The sequence below is a fragment of the Protopterus annectens genome, chromosome 1.part1, assembly GCF_019279795.1.
Source record: "Protopterus annectens isolate FY-2018-M chromosome 1.part1, PAN1.0, whole genome shotgun sequence".
NCBI classification, from domain to species: domain Eukaryota; kingdom Metazoa; phylum Chordata; order Ceratodontiformes; family Protopteridae; genus Protopterus; species Protopterus annectens.
This window is the reverse complement of record NC_056726.1, coordinates 1,312,377,787-1,312,392,320: the sequence shown is the minus strand read 5'-3', so window position 1 is coordinate 1,312,392,320 and position 14,534 is coordinate 1,312,377,787.

The window sequence follows — 14,534 nt, the reverse complement described above, 5'->3', positions numbered from 1 at the left end:
CAACCACATTGCCAAAGTGGTTAGAAAGACCTTCTACATAGCCCACCTTATCACGAAAAGATTCACATCTAGATCAAGTGAGGTATTAGTGCCCCTTTATTCATCCCTCATCAGGCCCATCATAGAATACAATGCCCCTTTTGGGATGTACCTTACCCGACACCTGCAGCAACTAGAAAGACCCGAAAAGTACCTCACAAAGAGGATCAAGGACTCAAACAGATCCCATATGCTTCCCGGTTAAAAAAACTCCAGCTTTACTCAGTTGCATACCGCCTACTTCGAGGCGATCTATGCCTGACATACAAAGCTATGTCCAACCCAGAATTAATGGACATGCTCCACCTCAGAAAATCTAAATCCCTTAGAACCACGCGCTCGAGGGACTTGAACCTCAGCACAGAAATAAATAGAACATGCTGGAGGGACAGATTCATAACCCAGAGGCTCCCTTTGCTCTGGAATAGAATCCCAGTCCATGTTAGGCAGAGCACCTCACTGACTCTCTTCAGGAGGAATCTTGATGAGTGGATGGGAGATCGTAGGTTTACCCCGGGGATTACTTCTGTGTCACTACTAGACAGAGGCACAGTAAACTAATCTTAAAAAGGGCACAGCAAACTCAAATCAAAGGGTGGTGAAAGCCAAACAGACTCAGGCTAGGCTTATAAATGCCCCATGGCAGATAGCCTAGTATGAACCTATGAACCTATTTCTTAACTTCTTCTGAGTCAATTTTGTATTGGCAGGTTGCACAGTCACATGCTGATTTTGTGTTTTTTTTTCCTGTTTACAACTTACAGTATTGACAAAGATTGGAGATGGAGATCCTTCTATATTTTATGTTGCAAGCCATCAGTGGATAGTTTGTCATTCTTTTCTGACTATTTATGTCTCAGTTATTCTAATGCTCATATATCTAAGACCTGATACACCTTCAGTGCCTAAACATAATAGGATAGGCAGTTGATCATCAATGAACTTGTAAAGGGGAAGGGCAACTTTTTTCCTTACAGGGTAATACTCACCTCACCCTGTCATTTGCAAATGACAAGGAAATGATCTAGTATACTGAAGAGTTAGGAATAACTCAAATGTCTTTATACTCTCTGAGGTGGCTTGCCAATGTTTCTATGTCCAAAATACATAGTATGGAAGATATCCACCACACACAACTTTACAAGTACCTTTTTTTACAATGGAAAAAGGACAGAACAAAGATTAGCATTATTCATTTTTGTAGAGTTCATTCAGAAATGCCCTTGGGGTGGGAGGTTGGCATAATGGTTAAGGTATTTGCCTTATAGACCAAAGGTGCAGGGTTTGATTCTCACACGGGGTAATTGGCTAGGCTTAAAAATGGCCCACAAAGGCAGTTAGCCTAGTACTACTCTATGAACCTATGAACCTACGGCTCAATTGCCTGTCTAGTAAGGCACAAAGGGTGCTCCTGTTCATCTCTGCCTCCTGTTAAGCCAGGTCCTTCTAGGTGTACTTATCTTAAAACATTTTTTTTTAAAGTTAGTCATGTCTGCCAGATAGTCATTTATTATCAAGGTCAAATATGATAACTTGATTAAATGAAAAACATGACTTCTACAAAAGCAAGTATTCATGTTACTATGATGGAGGCTTAGCCTTTTGGTTTCCCAGGCCTTCAGTGGTTGGGGTTGCAGTGAAGTCCACTTTAGGTCAAGCTTCTGCAACAGTTTCACTTCATACCCCAGCCTGAGGGGGTTTGTGGTCTCCTACTTCAGAAAGATGGTCTCCTGCACTGCCAGTTGTTCGTTACGCTGAGCTGGTAAGAGCAGAAAGTTTTGGTCCCTTCCCTTTTTCAGGTCCAGAGAGATATGAAGGCAGAGTTGATGTGAGTGCTCAGTTTTCTTCAGTACCTCCTGTTTCATAAGAATCTCTGTTTTTTACTTTGAATGTACCAGAATGTCAGTCCATTCACTCGTGCTTTTGCTTCATTGGATCCAGCTTGGATTATGGACTCATAATTCTGGTTTTGCCTGACACAGGCAAGTCTATGCTGCTACTGCCTGCTCAGACTAACCTATCTTCCATTGTCAGCTGTCCTGCTGCTGGCTGTCATAGATGTTGAAAGCCCCAGTACTGGTCTTGAACTTTGCTTCAGAACAGGAATCTCTAGCAGTTGTGGCCATGTATATTTCATAAGTGGCTCTCGTGCTATCCACCTTTAAGTAATCAGATGCCTGAATCTGTTTTCTTTTACTGACATTGAAGATTCTCATAGGAGGCAAACAAAGAGGTCCAAAAGGCTCACTCAAAAGATGGGTGATAGGGGATGAGGACAACAAGGGGTCTCTGTCTCCAATGTAATCTCCTGAAGACCTGAAGTTCCATGAGACTTCATAAATTATGACACAAAGGAGCAATTGGACAGCTAGGGAACTACCTTCTCTATAATTAATGATGTTGCAGAATGCTTATAGAGTACAATGAGCATCCCCCTGGTTGGTATCGTCCCTTATAGACATTCTTTGACATGCTACAAACATAATGTGGAATAACCCAGATACAGTGTTCCCATGTCAAAGAAAGCAGACAGGATCTTTAGGCTCCACTGGAGTGTGTTACAGAGATGAAACCCTAACTGTCTCTGCAGCCACTTTAATGAGAAATCCTACTCCTGAGTCACACTGTCTCCATCCCTCTAACAAGAAATCTAGGGTTCTTAACAGACTAGGGAAGTAGAACTTTGCAGCCTCAACACTGCGTCTCAGGGAGCTGAATTACCACATGTGGATGCAGATGCTCTATTTACAATGTCATTCCCTCCAGAACAGCTCTTTTGCGTGTGTACCTTTAACTCCCAGTGGACGTGGCTTCAGCCTTTAAAAAATGAAGTTATCACCTTACAGTTCTAACAAATAGTCATTGACATAGGTCAAATATCAATACAATTGTGTTTGCCATCATGTATGCTTCAAGATAAAACATTCTGATACCTTGTATGTAGCATGGTTTTGGAATTATTAATGCAAATATGAACAAGCATTATTTGACACCTAGAGGCGCAGTAGGAGGTAACTGCAGATGCACCTGGAGATGTCACTCGGAAGTAATGAGTTGAAATACTGCTTATTGCTGAGGTTTTGTCTGATGGACGTGAAAGAGAAGCTCCTTTGTCAGACCTCCATGACTTCCAGCTGGTAAACTCATAGTGTATGTAGTATGCAGTACTGTAGCAGGATATGTGTGGGAATTGTGATCTGAGATAGTTACCCACTGGTACTCTTGGCTGTGTTTTACCATTTTCACTGAGAAGAATAAAATGACATCTATGGATGTGCATTTAAGGATCATTTATTATCTAGGCCTGAGATTTTCCAATAACTACATAGCATGAAGGAAAATGGTCAACTCCTTTTCACTATTGCGATTAACATTCATTATCCCCACTGCGCCTACGCCAGGAGTCAAAGGAGGTAGAGAAATCATTTTCTGACATTTCCATGAAGCCTGAAGCAAAGGGGAACTTGATCTGTTTAGTCCCAGCCAACCAGGTCTCAACAGCATTGCTGAGTCAAATGTCATGTATCTCAACACTCTGAAGGAAGTCACTATCCTATTAATGGGATGGGGGGTTAATGCCACCCCCACCTCCTACTTTAGCCCCCCCCCCATTTCATGTAGTCAGTGAGATTCTACTGCCACCTGTTCTACTGGTGTGAGATGTCCAAGGATTTGATAGCTGTAGGACAGTGACATGATAGCTGAATGATAATATCCTACACAAACAATGCATCCCTTGTGCATTCAGCTCAGTGTGCCCATCCTTACCCTTACCTGATATGCCACTCTGCCAAAAGGTACAGGTTAGGGAGGTTGTGCAGCAGCTTCTCATAAAAAAGAGCCATTCACTACATCCAGGCAGACCAGAAAGGAAAAATATATAATTCCAGATTCTTCTTATTAGCCCCGTAAAGATCTCAGTCCTATATTTAATCTTAGTGGCCTAAACACCTTCATTCTAAAACAGCCTTTCACATAGTCACACTGCAGTCTAGGCTCTCATGTCTATTAAGTGGAGATTGGATGTGCTTTTTCAATATTCATATAAAAATCAACAAAGAACCTAGGATATTCTTCAGCCTAAGAATAGGACCAAGGCAGAAGCAGTTTCAGTCTCTGCCATTTGGTCTCACCTTCCCCACCCCCAGTATTTACCAACTGCAGGGCTATAGTAGTAGCTTATCTCTGTCTGAAGGGCAGTGCAATTTTTCCAAATGTGGATGATTCATATCTAGTGTTGCACACAGAACAATCTCCTCTATCTGAGGAATCCTATTTCCAACTAACTCCTCTGGATGAGGGTCATGGTCAATCTAGTCAAGTCATAACTCAATCCCAGAGAAGAGATTTTGATCAGTACCCGAACTTGCCAAGTCTATCTTCCCCTAAACAGGAAACAATACATTTTGCAGATGCCTTTGTCCCAGGTTTTTCAACATCAAGTCACCACAGTCCTATAATAGCAAAAATTGAGGCTTATGGTAGCCACAATATCTGTAATACTCTTTGCCAAGATATAAATGAGGGTCTTACAATGAACATTTCAGTTGCAGTGGTCTCAACATACAGATTCTTCAGATGAGTTAATCAGTGTTTCCAGTGTTTGTCTGTTTCCTAATGTGGTTTGGGCCACATAATCTCCTTCAGTGCAGTCTCTTCATGGTCTCCACACCCTTGGCCACAGTCAATATGGGTGCCTGTACCCTATGTTGGAGGGCATCTCAGTGGGCCAATAGGCCAAGGTATATGGTTCTCTCAGGAGTCACTCTTACACACCAATGTTCTGGACATGAGATTGAACCTGGTAACTTTGGAGGTGTTGTAGAACACCTTCTATCCTGGAGTTTTGACTACTCATTTTAACACTATAGCTGTACTCTGCTATCTCAACAAACAGGGCACAAGAAGGTCCATTATAAAGTACAACGCCCCATTTGGTATGTACCTCATAAGACATCTGCAACAGCTGGAAAGGCTGCATAAATACCTCACTAAAAGAATCACAGGCCTAAAGCAGATGCCCTATGCTGACCGTCTAAAATAACTCCAGCTATACTCTGTGGTATATCGTCTACTCAGAGGTGATCTCTGCTTAACATACAAGGCCATGTCAAACCCTGAGCTGATGGACATGCTCCACTAAAAGAAATCCCAATCCCTCAGAGACACACGCTCCAGGGATCTAAACCTTGTCATCACAATGAACAAAACATGCTGGAGGGATAGTTTCCTGACACAGAGACTCCCCATACTCTGAAATAGACTGCCAATACATGTCAAGCAGAGTGCCTCCTTGGCCCTCTTCAAAAGGAACCTTGATGATTGGATAGGAGATAGGAAATTCACCCCGGGGATCACGTCAGTCACCCTGCTAGACAGGGGTCCAGGGAAGTAAATATTGTGGGAAGAAACATCCAGGGAACTATTATGGCTAGGCTTGTATAGACCCTAGGGCTGATAGCCTAGTACCAACCTATGAACCTACTCATTGTGTAGCAGTGAGAGTTTATGAGTGGTCGATTCTTAACTCAGAAATGTTGCAGTTGCCATAGATATCCCCACAGTATCCAATTTTCTTGCTGATAGACTGACAGTCTTTTAATGCTTTATGAATGGTCACTCAGTTTGTCCATTGTAAGATTTTGTTTCTGAGCTAGCTTCTTCAATCTGCAACCTGTCTGCATACACAATGAATGCCAGATGCTGGAGATTTTTCTCCCTCATTCCCTACCCAGCACTTACCGCAAAGATATGCTGGTTCACAACTAGCCTCAGTAGATGCTGTGTGTTTTGTGTTTTCCCCTGTTTGTACTGATGATAAAGATCATATAAAACAGCAGATTCCACAGGACCAGAGTTATTTTGATTACTCCCTATTTGACTAGAAAGGTGTGGTTCCCAGTGTTGCAGAGGTTTTAGGTGGAACTATCTCTCATGTTGTCTCTTAGGAGGAATCTGTTTTTTCATCCATCCATGAAGATGCATCGTGAATTGGCCAGGTCAAGGTAGGTGGCATGACCCTTTTCCCCTCATGCATAATCTTAGTGACACTCTCAAAGAAGTCTACCAGGTTGAGTAGGCAGGATCTTCCATTAACAAAGCCAAAACGGTGTGGGTCCAGTGTCTGTAGGTTGTCACTGTCTTCACTGATCATTTCCATGATAATTCATTCCATGGCTTTCCATGGTTTTGCATATTAGACTTGTCAGACTAATGGATCTTTAATTCCTGGGATCATTTGATGGTCAACCCTTATGAACAGGAGAGACCATTGCAGGCCTCCTTTCACCTAGCATGTAACCCATTTTGAAGCTGTAGTTTAAGAGTGCCTCAAGAGGTCCTGCTAGGTCATGTTTCAAGCAATTTAGGAGGCAACCAGGAATATTGTCAGGCACATTAAATTAGTGTTTTTGGCCTTAGCAAGTGCCACTAGGACCTGCTACTTGTTGATAGTTGTGGAGAATATGCTAGAAGGGGGTGGGGGAGTGAAGGGGTTAAGTTAGAGGTAAATTTGTTGGCCAGTCTATTTGCTATATCAGCCTGGTCAGTGAAGGTTCTGCCATTTGCAACTAGTTGTGCAGACTGATAGTGTTACTTTTAAGGTTCCTGACATAGCAGAATAAAGACTTGTGATTGTTCTTAGCCTGGGGATGCTATCCTGACCTTGTAATTGGACTTGTTGAACTGTATTAGACCTCTTGATTTCTTGTTTAGTTAATCAGAGAGTTCTTATCTGTATGAAAGTTGCTCTTTCTGATTTCGGCCATGACTTTTTCTTTTGTTATACACCCTTTAAAGTAAAGATTCTACCAGTGGGAATTGTTTTTTGGTGTTATATCTGTGTTTACTTCTGGTAAGTACAGCAGAACCCAATAGAGCCATTTACATGTTTATACAGGTTTTCTGTAAATAACTCTGCAAAGGTAGCTTATTCTCAGGGTTTCGAGGAGCTGTAAATTTTGACAAACTGTCTCTCAGTATGATGTAGTTTGCTTAAGGATAGTTCCTAACTATTATAGGTTTAGTTTCCAGCGGGTAATTTACTGACTACCTTTGTCCATCAGAGACAAAGGAGCCAGATGAGGGGTACATTTCTGATTGCCCATCCATTGGGTCAAGCTGTGCTTAAACAGGGATAGGGAGGAGCTCTGCTTCACATGGATGGAGAGCCTGTTCCAGAGAATTGGAAATCTCTGAGAAGCATAGCTGTCTGTCCAACATTTCCTATTTATATCACAAGCAAAATTTAGATCTTTTAATTTATTAATTCTGATGCTGTTTGTTTTGTGGGTGTGCAAAAGGTTCATATAAATAGGGTCCATGGATCTCTTGTATGCCAGACAAAGATCACCTCTCAGGAGTCTATATGACACCATGTAATGAGACAGGGCTTTGAGGCAATTAGAGTAGTGCATTGTGTTTACTCCCTGTATTCTTTTTGTGAGGAACCTTTGTGGACATTCCAGTTGCTGCATGAATCTGGTCGGGTTCATATTGAAAGGGCATGATGGGTCCATGATGGGTCCATGATGGGTCCATGATGGGTCCATGATGGGTCCAGGATGGGTCCATGATGGGTCCATGATGGGTCCAGGATGGGTCCATGATGGGTCCAGGATGGGTCTATGATGGGTCTAATGAGATCTAAGTAGAGTGCCATGCCCTTGCTTATGAGTGGAGCAACATAGAAGGATTTTCTTACTGACATGGAAATGTGTTAGTCAAAGGCTACATTACTATCTACCTTCTTGAAGGGTCTTCTCATCTTAGGGGGACTCAATGACTGATCCCAGTTTGCAATCATCTGTGAACTTGGTTAGCTAGAGGCCTTTGACATTGGCTTTGACAGCAAAGAAGTAGATACCAAAGAGAAGTGTGCCTAGTACAGAGCCCTGGGGGACTCCATTGGTGACTGGCTTCTTTGAGGAGTTGACCTCAATGATTCTAACCTCCTTGATCCTATCAGTGAGCCAGCTAGCTATCCAGCATGTTATAAAGGGGTTTAAACCTAGTTCCATAAGGTAGTTGACAATGCCCAAGTGGAGTTTTGTATCAAATGCTTTAGCCAGACCTCAATAGGCAGTATGCACCACTTTCCCCTCATCCATTTCCAAAGACGTCTATCAGATTCAGTGAGTATGCCCTTCCTTTGGCAAAGCCAGACTGGAATGGATCCAGGGTCTGGAGGTCTCCTATATCCATGTTGATAATTTCACAATATCTTTTTCCATGGTTTTGCAAATAAGACTAGTCAGACTAATAGGTCTGTAGTTTCCAGGATCCACTGAATGTCCTTCTTTAAGCAGGGGGGATGACCTTTGCAGACTTCCATTCACATGGTACAAAGTCTGTTTTGAGACTATAGTTAAGCAATGACTGCAGGGGTCCTGATACGTCATATTTTAAACTATTCAGGAGACATTGTGGGACATTATTGGGGTCCACTGAGGCCATGTTCTTGGCTTTAGTGAGTGCAGCCAGTAAATATTCCCTAATTATTCTTGGAGGAGTTATGTTTCAGGGTATTCTGGGAGGGGTGGTTGGGGGTGAGAGGGAGGTAAAGTTGGAACTGAATTTGTCCTCTAACAGGTTTGCTATATTGCCAGGCTCTGTGAAGGTGGCAGCATTAACGACCAGTTCAGCACACAACTATGCACTGTCCTTGAGGTTCCTGACATGGCTGTAAAAGGCCTTATGGCTATCTTTCATCTGGGAAGCTATTGTAACATCAAAGCTGCCTTTGTTTGACCTAATTAGCCCTCTTAGTTGTCTATTTACTTTGATGAAAGAGTTTTTATCTTTACAGGAATTACCCTTCCTGATTTTTGCCATAATTTTTCCCTTTGTTGTATAACCTGTTTAATTTGAGATTGCACCAGGGTGGTTTGTTTCTGGGGCTATTCCTAGGCTTACTTCTAATAGGTCCAGCAGCCTTCATGCAGCCATTGACATGGCTGTATAGAGTTTCTGAGAGCTGGTAGGGAACCTTGTGCATGGAGACTTGGACATGGATGAACTCCAGAGAATCATCCTGTTTAACCAACCTGTTCCCATGGTTTGGATGGGCATTAGATTTAAAAAAAACATCACTTAGTAACAGGTAATTTCCCTTGGAATAGTTCCTAATTGCTACTGGTTTTAATGGAATTATGGAGTTATTTTGATTTCAAAGGAAACAACTTTATGGTTAGACTTTACCAAGCAGAACAACACATCGGGGTGGAGTGGAGCATTCTCCATTTTTGTGAGCATGAGGTCCAGTATACTTGGAGTCTCTAGTGGGGCTATTCACTATTTGGTCAAGGGTGTTTGTATTTATGAACTACAGGAATCTCTGTGCCTGTAGATTTGAGGCCGTGCAGGATTCCCAGTCTATAGAGGGGTAATTAAAGTCTCCCGTGAGTAGGGTGTTAGGTTGGATGGTAAGTGTTACAAGTACATTCAGGTGTGCATTGTGAGCTTCTTGGGGCATGAAGGGTGACCTACAGCTGCCTTGAATATAGTACAGGATTTTGTCTATGGTGATCTGCACGTAAATAAACTCCAGCATGTCATCCTGTTTGACCACCCTAGAGGTATTATTGTTATTGCTGTATATCGAGACACCTCCACCTTTAGTTCTTGCCTTTGTGACTACTGGTCTAAAAGTGTGGAAGGCACTGAAGCCTTGCACTCCAGGGATACTCTCTGTTGCTTTAAACCATGTCCCAGTAACTACAGAGTCATTTTGACATTGCCTAAAAAAGCCTCTAAGGGGCGGATAAAGTTTTAGCCAATATCCAAAGCCCAGAGAGGACAGGTGCAGACCATCCTTGGCAAAGCAACATGGTCTGTTAACCATGTCCTCCCATGTGGATAGATATTGGAATCCCCTGGAGTGACACCAGAAACTAAGCCAATTATTGAAATCAGTAATTTTCTGTTCATACTGTGGTGCCAGCCTTGGTGAAAGTAGAATGCTGCTCAATGCAAGGCACATACCTGTCTGCGACACACATTCAGAGAGATCCATGATGTCTCTTTTCATATAGTCCAATGAATTACATTTCAGGACATTTCCAGCCGCCACATGGAGTATGATAGAATCATACTGGTAATTATGATGCAGTGGCTTGAGTTAGTGCGTGATACTGTGGATCCCGGCTCCATATAGGCAACTAACCACTATCCTGAAACCACACTAAGCACAAGTATGAACAGGTAAGAAAAAACAAAACCACCGATATGGGTTAATGTGCTGAGCAATCCTTTAATACAAAATAAAATAAAACCACCGAGCACTTTTGTTCTGACTTTGAAATGAACTTCATCAGAGTACTGGTCATGTCAAAGAACATCCACATTTAAAAAGTGAACCACCAATGAAAAGTGAATACAAACATGATAAATTAGCTGGTGATTAATTAAGTCAATGATTGCAATAGAAGTTGCCACAAATCCTACATTTGTGCAAAACAATAAAATTGAAAAGCACTACATAAAAACAAGAAGGAATCAAAATGCAGAATGTGAATAATACATTTTAAAAGCAAGAAATAAATCAGTTCATGAAAAATAAAATTCCAAGAAAACTAAAAAAAAAAAACTATTGACGGCTCTCAATCTAAGCACACTACTGCTGACTATGGATCATTTAAATCAGGGTATACTGAATAATTTAATCTAAGCTGCCAATTTAACTCACGGAGCTCCAATACAGTTTCAACATTACCACTCCTGGGGCTGTGTTACGCATAATCCACCTCAAAAGAAGAAGAAAAATTAAAACCACTGCAATCCAAGGTGTGTTTAAAAAGAGCATTGGACATTTTACCTTTTTTGATTTCATAACAATATTTCTGAATCCTATCCCTCAATTTTCTAGTAGTTTTCTCGACATAAAACTTAGGACAAGAAATGCAGATAGCTAGCTATATATGCCACCATGGAAGAATTACAATTCCCCCTGCACAGACAGGGAATAGTCCTTTCTGTGCCTTCAATAGAAATATAGGGTCCCTCATGTATAAAATGGCATTGTGTACAAGGGCTGCATTTAGTCATGTAACTGCGTTTAACAGTAAAAGTGGCCAGTTCTCCTTCGAACAAATTTTTAAGGTTTCTTCCTCTACTGAAAACAACTTTAGGATCATAACCTAACTTAGCTTTTTAACTCTTGAGAAAATACCAAATTCCAGTTGTCCCCTACAGTTTTAACATATTTGAAAGTGTCAGTGGCAAAGGGACAAACAAACACAAAACTACCCTTGTCTTCTTTGAGTGTGGGTTCAGTGATAATAAGACCCTTTGTTGCACCAGTGTGGTCATCTTTCCACAAAAGAGGCCAGAACGTGTTAGTTTTACTTTTGATCACTTCTTTAATTTCAACCAATAAATGGTTGGAATAATTTTGTGCTCTAAATAAGGTAATCAAAAAGTCGGACTTAATGAGAAATTTCTCCTCCATGTTTGTTAATCTAAGCCAATGATTCCAAAACTTTGGAAGCTGGAGGACCCCTTTTATAAAGGAAATATTTTGGTGGATCCCTATAGGTGGCGGTACATATATGTTATGTTTGGATCAACCCAACTCCCCCCCAAATCAGGCCTCCCCCACCACATAGACATTTCAGTGTCCCATTATTTGGCTATTTCTTCCCAGTTGCCATAAACACTGTTCAAACTTCTTAATGTGCATACTGACTTTTGCTTTACTTCTACAATGATTATAGATATTTGTAATTAATTTGAAACTTTTATTTCAAATGTTATAACGCAAACACTGACAGACATTTGCTAAAGCTAAACAGACATTTGCTAAAGCTAAACAAAGCAATAATACAGTCTCAGAATGAAAACAGAATTTGCATTAAAACTTCTCTACCTTTGAAAGTGACATTCACTGAAACAGCATTAAAACTCACATTCAAAGAAAATGAATCTGGCCAGTGGTGGATTAAGTTTAACTTTGAGCTGTTTTCAAAGCATAGTTCCCTTGCGAACATTTTAGGACCATAAAAAAGTTTTTTGATTCACCTTCCTGATTGTATAATTAAATTATAATATACAATAATTAAATTATACACCTTGTATAATACAGCACCACTTGGTAGAGCGTCTTCTAAATGTGTAGTTTTGCACTTTTTTCCAGTAAGCAATGAAATAAAACATATGAACCAATAATGGCAAAACTGCCCAGTTCAGAACATTTCAAACATAAAAGGCCACTCAAACTTCTGTCATTACAATCCACTAATATCAGTCATTATGCACAATCTCTGCAGAAGTAAAAGTCATCTCAATAATTCCACCTTAAAGAGATCTGTAACTAATGAAAAGGTTGCTGCTGGCAAACAACTTTATGTTTCATCTACAAATGCAGTGCCTGTTGTCCTTGAAGAATAAATTGCCTGTTTATGTTACATTAAAAAATGATAAGCTTGTAGTATTGTATGGATGGCAAACTGAAAACAAGTTCATAGTTACTAGGCATCTCATCCAAAGGAGGACATATTCAGGACTTCAGCACTCCACCTGCTGAAAATGCAGCGCAGTATTAGCAATCCATTAATATGCTGTGAGAATAGAACCCACAGCCTTCTGCATTAAAATGCAAGTACGTTACCTGCTGTGCTACTAACACTGTTTTAGAATTCTGTGCCACAATAGTGATACCATTTACTAGCTAGCTAAACAAAACAGCTGCACATTAAAAACAGACTTAGTATGAGCAGCAGTAAACCTCTCTTCCCTTGAATCTCAAAATTCCTTGAAAATGCACTTGAAATTAAATTCCTTGAAAAATGCACCTGTCATAATGGGGAGGACACAGGGCCAAAACTAAGGACACTTTTTAATTATTGCTCTTATAAACTTAGAAAGTTAATAAAACAGCAAGTTTTGAATCAGTACGACTTTTCTGAAGGATATGAAGTCAAGACTCAAGCTCAAATGTCTGCCATTCTTTTCTGACTTCAGACATCAATAATTTGCCAGGAATTTTCCAGAAAACCATAGTTTTACTAGAAACAGACTAAAAATATGAGGCAAAAATCTGGACATTCGGCAAAAACCTGGACAGCTGAAGGGTATGCTGTTTACCTCTTACACACATCTCTTTCCCTGTTACACACACACACACATGCACACATACCTACCTGCCTCCCTCCCTCCTTGCCTCTTGCACAAACACACCTACCTGCCTCCCTCCCTCCTTGCCTCTTACACACACACACCTACATATCTGCCTATCTGCCTTCTTCCCCCTTACACACACACACACACACACACACACACACACACACACACACACACACACACACACACACACACACACACACACACACACACACACAATAATTCTCAACCTCTTCAGTGCAAGAAATATGGACAAAGCCTGTCATAATGGTGGGGAACAAAGGACCAAAACTAAGGATACATTTTAAAGATTGATCTGATTGGAGGGAGAGTAACATTTCATTTAAATTTCCGTCCAAATTCCAATGGCCGGACAGAAAACTGTAAACACGGACATTATTACTTATTATTCCTCTGTTAAAACACAGGGCACACAGCTGGTTAGCCACGAACATGGAAGACATAGAAGTCTGTCTTCTTTTTTTCTTTGTTAATACAGGTGGTTGGTTGCTGCAGAAGTGAGAAATGGAATTCCACAGACCCCTAGAATTCATCATACAGACCCCTAGGCATCCACAGACCACAGTTTCAGAATCACTGATCTAGACAAATGAATCATTTGGCCTTTTACTATACCCCTTTTGTGAAAAAAAGGATGACAACTGTCAAAATATAAATAAGAATTTGAAAATGTTTTTTTCTGATAAATGGTGGAAGTATATTGCTGTCATAAGAAATCTTTTCACATAGACACATCCAAATAGTCAATGCGATCAAAACTCAAATGATAGGTAAATTATAAGAACCTAACTATTGCTATCTGGTCCAGCCTGGTGAGAGTGGCATCTGTATGTTGTACAATATAATCCCCTATGATAAGAGTACTAGGTAAAGTGTTTGTTTGCCTTATGTGATTACTTCTTGGGGGGGGGGGGGTCATTGGGTGTAGACTTATGCATGATGTTAGGTGTTGCTTTGGGTATGTGTTTTAGTAGTTGCTAAGGATAGGTGCTGTTGTTTGATGGATTAGGAGGTCTTTGAGGTTTGGAGAAGTTTCTTTTAAGTTCCTCAACATAAGAAGGTGTGTGTGTGTGTGTGTGTGTGTGTGTGTGTGTGTGTGTGTGTGTGTGTGTGTGTGTGTGTGTGTGTGTGTGTGTGTGTGAGTGATGAGCAGTATGTGTGGAGGATGCAGAGTGTGTGTTCTTGACAACCTTCTAAAAATTCAAAAAACGAAAAACAAACTGATGAAAAAACCACCTTCGCAGGTCCAGCACCTTTAGACTCCTGGATTCAAATGGATGTATGCAAAGATTCTTTGTAATCCACAGATTATGTTGTGAAACAAAAACGCCCATAAATGAAAAACCGAATTAAAATTT